We start from the raw sequence: 6,589 nt of genomic DNA on the forward strand, positions 1-6,589 counted from the left end.
CTGAAGAAGAAACAGAAAATTTTAGAGATTAAATTAGTAATGAAAAAACCTCCCACAAAGTCCAGGACCAGATAGCTTAACTGGTGAATTCCACCAGGCTTTTAAAAAAAGGATTAACACCAGTTCTTCACAAATTCTTCCAAAAATAGAGGGAACATTTCGCAACTCATTCTATGAGACCAGTAATCTCCTGATACCAAAGCCAGGTAAAAGAGAAAACGAGAAAAGAAAAATACAGACCAATAAGTTTTACAAATATAGATGCAAACATTCTCAATAAAGTAGTAGAAAACTGAGTCAGGCAACATATAAAAAGGATCATACACCATGACCAACTAGGACTTATCCCAGAAATGCAAGGCGGGTTCACATATGAAAGTCAGTCAATAGAATATGCCATATTATTAGAATAAAGGGAAAAAAGTGTATAATCATCTTAATAGATGACAAAATTGAACACCCTTTCTTGATAAAAGAAAACACTCAACAGACTAGGAATACAGGGAATTTCCTTAACCTCATAACGGGCACTTATGAAAAATCTACAGTTAACATTCTACTTAATGGGGAAAGACTGCAAGCTTTCCTTCTATGATCAAGAAAAAGACAAGATGTCCACTCTCTCCACTTTTATTTAACCTTGTAATGGAAGTTCTAACCAGGTCAATTAGGCAGCGGCAATAAACAAGAGGCCTCCAAACTGGAAAGGAAGATGTAAGATAATCTCTATTCACAGATGATGTGATTTTATATGATAAAAAATTGTAAAGAAACCCCAAAAATCTATTAGAGCTAATAAATGAGTTCAGCAGCACTGAGGGACACAAGATCAACACATAAAAATCAGTCATATTTCTATACATTAGCAAGAAACAATCCAAAAAGAAAACTAAAATATAATTTCATTTATAATAGCATCAAAAATACTTAGAAAACAAATTAACAAAAAAGTGCAAGAGTAGTGCACAGAAAATGACAAAACTTCATTGAAATAAGTTAAATAAGATCTAAATAAATGGAAAGGTGTCCTGTTTTCATGAATTGAAAGGCTCAATATTGTTAAGGTGGCAATATTCCCCAAATTGATCTATAGAATCAATATAATCTCTGGCAAAATCAAGCTGTTTTGTTTTGTTCTGTTCTGTTTGCAAAACCTGACAAGCAGATGCTGAAATTGATGTTGAAATTGATATGGAAGTGCAAAGAACTCAGAATAGCTAATACAAACTCAGAAAAGAATAAAGTTGGAGGACTCACGTTTGTCAATTTCAAAACTTACTACAAAACTACAATAATCAAGACAGTGTAGTAATGATATAATAATACACATATAGATCAATGGGATAGAATTGAGAACCCAGAAATAAACCCTTACATTACAATCTATTTTCAAAAAGACTGCCAGGATAATTTAATGGGGGAAAGAGTAGTCTTTTCAACAAATGTGCTGGGATGCCTGAATATCCACATGGAAAAGAATGAAATTGAACTCCTGCCTCACAGTATAAACAAAAATTAACTCAAAATGAATTATAGATGTAAAGGTACATGTTAAAACTATAAAACTCTTAGAAGATAACATAGGTGAAAATCTGTGTGACCTTAGATTAGGCAATGATTTCTTAGACATGATAACAAAAACAAGAGCAACAAAAGAAAAAAATAGATAAATTTGACTTCATCTAAGTTAAATTCTTTTTGCTTCAAAGCCACCATCAAGAAAGTTAAGACAGCACACAGAATGGGAGAAAATATTTGAAAATCATGTATCTGATAAGGAGCTGGTAGCTAAAATATGTAAAGTAGGCCAAATGCAGTGGCTCACACCTGTAATCCCAGCACTTTGGGAGTCTGAGGGGGGCGGATCACGAGATGAGAAGATGGAGACCATCCTGGCCAACATGGTAAAACCCTGTCTCTACTAAAAATACAAAAATTAGCTGGGCGTGGTGGCACATGCCTGTAATCCCAGCTACTCGGGAGGCTGAGGCAGGAGAATTACCTGAACCAGGGAGTCGGAGGTTGCAGTGAGCTGAGATCTCGCCACTGCACTCCAGCCTGGGCGACAGAGCGAGACTCAGTCTCAAAAATCAATAAGTAAATAAAAATATGTAAAGTACTCATAACACAATAATAGACAAATAATTTTAAAATTGGCAAAATATCTCATACACATTTCTCTAAAGATATACAAATGGACCATAAGTACATGAAAAGATGTTTAACATCATCAGTCATCAGGGAAATGCAAAACAAAACCATAATAAGATTTCACTTCATACCCAGTAGGATGGCTATAATTAAAAAGCCAGGTAATAACAAGTGTTGACAAGAATGTGGAGAAATTACAACCTTCATACATTGTTGTTGGAAATGTAGAAGGTTGCAGCCACTATGGAAAACAGTCTGACAGTTCCTCAAAAAGGTAAACATAAAATTATCATATGACTCAGCAATTCTACTCCTAGGCATAAATCCATTAGAATTGAAAACATATGTTCACACAAAAACTTGTACAGGAGTGTTTGTTGCAGCACTATTATAATAGCAAAGAAATGGGTAAACCCCAAATGCTCATTAACTGAAGAATAGATAAACAAAATGTGGCATATGCATACAATCGAATATATATTATTCAGCAATTGAAATATATATTATTTGACAATAAAATGGAACAAAGTACTGATACATGCTACAATATGAATGAACCTCCAAAATATTATGTTAAGGGAGGGAAGCCAGTCACAAAAGACCACATGGTATACGATGCTATTTGTATGAACCGCCCAGAATAGACAAATCCACAGAGACAGAAGGTGGATTAGCGATTGCCTAGTGTTGGGGGTGTGGGGGTGAAAGAATAGGGAATCATTGCTAATGGGTATGGATCTTCATTTGGGGGTGATGAAAATGTTCTAAGATTGGTTGTTGTCATAGTTGCACAACTCTGTGAGCATACTATTCATAAAACTCGTTGGACTGCACACTTTAAATTGGTCAATTGTGTATGAATTATACAATCATAAAGTTGTAAAAAAGTAACCTAGCATACACTGATAGCCGGTGATATGAGTTTATTTTCACATGTAACTGCAAAGAAAAGCAGAGGCAAAGAATAACCTAGTCATTTCCCAGTAAAGCAAAGGCTACATCAAGGTTCATTCTTACGTAGCCACTTCCTAAACTGTAGTTCTGCTTACCCTTAAGATGTATCAGAAACTCTATGTATCCAAATAGAAAAATTATCAGTGCCCTCAAGGGCAAAGGATGCCATTCCAGGGCAATCATTTGTTTGTTGAATTTGGACCCCAGGTGGCTGAGAATTGAGTTGATCATATTTCTGAGTTCTTAGTATATTTTCATTATCATTACAGGCAAGGTCCCTCTCTCTCTCTTCACCCCCATTTCTCTCTCTCTCTCTCTTTCTTCTTCTATGATCCCTACCCCTATTTTCTTCTCCCACCTCAGGCACCCACTTTGATCTATTTAATATTGTCCTTAAACATGCTGATATCTTTGTAAGTTATCTGCTGGTGTTTATGTATTACGTACTTTTTAGCTGTTAATTTCTTGATAAAATTTGTTCTGTATTTAGTGGCTACATAATTTGCACAGTGGCATTGACTCCCCTCATGGTAGAGACTAGGTGTTCCAAGTTCTGATTAGCCTGTTCTGGCCCTCAGTGTTCTGTTCTCATTAATCTTAGTGTTCTGTTCTCAAAATCTCATTTTGTCCTTGACATGCCCCTCTCCCAGGACAAACAGGACAGTTTGTTATATAAAATGTTTTCTTTCATTTTAAAGACTTCCTCCCCTGTGATAGGATGTTTCCCTGTGCTGGGAGAACCATAGAGCAGTAGTTAAGTAAAGAGACTCTGAAATGTGACTACCTAAGTTTAAAACATAGTTCTACCACTTACCAGCCTGTAACTTTGGGTAACGCACTTAACCTATCCGTGCCTCAGTTGCTTCATCTTTAAAATTAGAAGGATGTTAATAATAGTGCTCACCTCTGGATTGTTATGAGGCTTTTATGAGTTAATATCTGCAAAGTACAAACAACAGCGCTGGTACATAATCAAAGTCATATTGTTTGCCATTGTTGGATTCCCAGGTTGTCAGTTCCAGGATCTTCTGGTGAAACAATAATTTATTCACACTCAGTAAGGTGGACAGAGTGTAGATGCTAGGCCCAATGGCAAACAAATCTAGAGAACATCAGGCAGTGGTCTTTAGGAGGCCTGTCAACACTTGGCAGGAACAGCATACCTGGGAAGGTGGCGGGACCAAATGATAGGAGCCTAGGAGCCACACTCCCGGGAGGGGACTGGAGCAATAAGTGTAAAGTGATTTGAAGTGGGGACAACCCTACTATAAATGGTAAACAAGGTGGGCACTCAGACTAGGAGAATGGGGTGCTGGAACACTGTGGAGAAGGAGTCATGAGTGTCCACAGTAACAGAAAACCCAGTCCTGGAGACATCATTGTACCCCACTGTAAGCCCAGGAAGACAGAAGGGGAGAGAATGAGGTAGAGCTTACAATGGATCTATGCTTGTTGGTAACCCTGTTTTAAAGAAATGATCACCAAATACTTCAGAATTGAAAACTATCACTTATTCTATTTTAGTTTATCTCATTCTCTTTTCCTAAAGGTGTATGGTATATGCATTTTAAATTGAATTGCATTAAAATCTTATTTGTATCATTTTCCTAATACTCTTTGAAACAATTGGAGTTGTCCCAGCATGTTGAAAACAGCCCTGGAAATGAGCTACCCTAGGCTTTTACTGTGGGGAAAAAAAGATAGTGAACGATATCAAAAGACTTTCTTACCTGTGAAAGTAAAAACTTTTGACATGGAGCATTTAAAGTCAAATTTATACCTATTTCTCCAAGTTTTTGCCAGACAAGATCTCTCACGCAGATATATTAAAATGAGTAAAGAGCTTAGAGTTCTTATTAGGGCTGGAGTATACAAATATGATCGAGAGAAGATGTTAATTCACCATACTTGAATCCATCTGTTAACTTACTGACAAAACCACATCGAAGTCCAGTGTTTTAATGTTTTCTGAATTCTAGAGTTTGAAATGAGGGTGAGGGAAGAAGAGACCTAGAACTGTTTTCTTTCTTTCTTCATCTTTCAATTCTGACCACCTTTCACACTTCCACAGAAATGAGAGGGGAAAGAGAAAGAAAAATAACCCAACAAACTAAGAGGTGGTTTTGGAACCTTTACTTGGTTTCAACAACTCAGCAAGATTAAATTACTAAACAATGAATGTGTTCTGCCCCGCCCCCCGCCAAAAAAGTCCAAAACACAACATCAGGAATCATAATGACAGTCTGCTCTTACTTCAACACTCAAATAAAGCACAACTAGTTTGACACGAGACTGAAGAGAAAGAGGTCCCCTGTAGCCTTCTGGATAAATATAGTATAATGAATGACATCCACAAAAACATGACCATAGTAGACATAGCCACTGTTGCGTAGGATGGCTTTTTAAAAATAGTCCTTAACATAGGTCACTGACATCACAAAACAGAACAATTTAGTAAAAATAATTCCAAGATGGCCACTGTGAAGCAATTCAAGTAATAGTTGCTACCTATTGGTCTGGCATAAATCAGGAAGATGTTTTAGACTCTAAAGTAGAGCAATCCCCAAGCTTTGTCCTCTGTCCTCTTGGGGGTAGAGTAGAAAATGGAGGTGTTGCCTCATAGGTGGGAATTGAACAATGAGATCACTTGGATACAGGAAGGAGAACATCACACACCGGGGCCTATTGTGGGGAGGGGGTAGCGGGGAGGGATAGCATTAGGAGATATACCTAATGTAAATGACGAGTTAATGGGTGCAGCACACCAATATGGCACACGTATACATATGTAACAAACCTGCACGTTGTGCACATGTACCCTAGAACTTAAAGTATAATAAAAAAGAAAGAAAGAAAAGGGAGGTGTTGCTGCAAGGAGTCCCCCCTCTGGCATCCATCTGAACACTAAGGATTGTCAGTAAAATGAACGAATGATATGTCTTTATCTGTGTGGACATCAACAGAATACAAACTCATTTTAAAATGTTACTCAATATTGATCATTACTGAAGCTGAGTAATGGTTACATGAGGCTCCTTGCATTTAAGGAACCTCTTTACTTTTGTGTATGTTTGAAATTTTCTGTAAGAAAAAAGTTTTAAAATAGTGTTATTGAATTGATTGTATATTTCAAATGTTTTCTCAACCAATGGTAATACCTCCCTCCACCTGTTATAGTAGAGGCCTGAAAAACTTATCACCTTAGAAAGAGATTTCCATCTTCAAAATGTTTTGGAGAAACTGCTACACAGTGTGACCTCTAATGTGAGATGTGTGTGCACTCTGTGGTGATTGCAACATGATCCATTTGAACTAGTATTTGTATTAATTTTTAATCTTAAAATAAGAAAAATTTTATTAATACCTAATATCAATAAATATTAACAAGATTGACTCTGGTGTTCTCAATCTGCAGATTTGTCAGGGAAATATGCCCTTTTAACAATCAGTGAAAAAGTAAGTGCCTTTCTTTTTTTTCTTTTAG

Source organism: Chlorocebus sabaeus, chromosome X (assembly GCF_047675955.1).
Source record: "Chlorocebus sabaeus isolate Y175 chromosome X, mChlSab1.0.hap1, whole genome shotgun sequence".
NCBI lineage: Eukaryota > Metazoa > Chordata > Mammalia > Primates > Cercopithecidae > Chlorocebus > Chlorocebus sabaeus.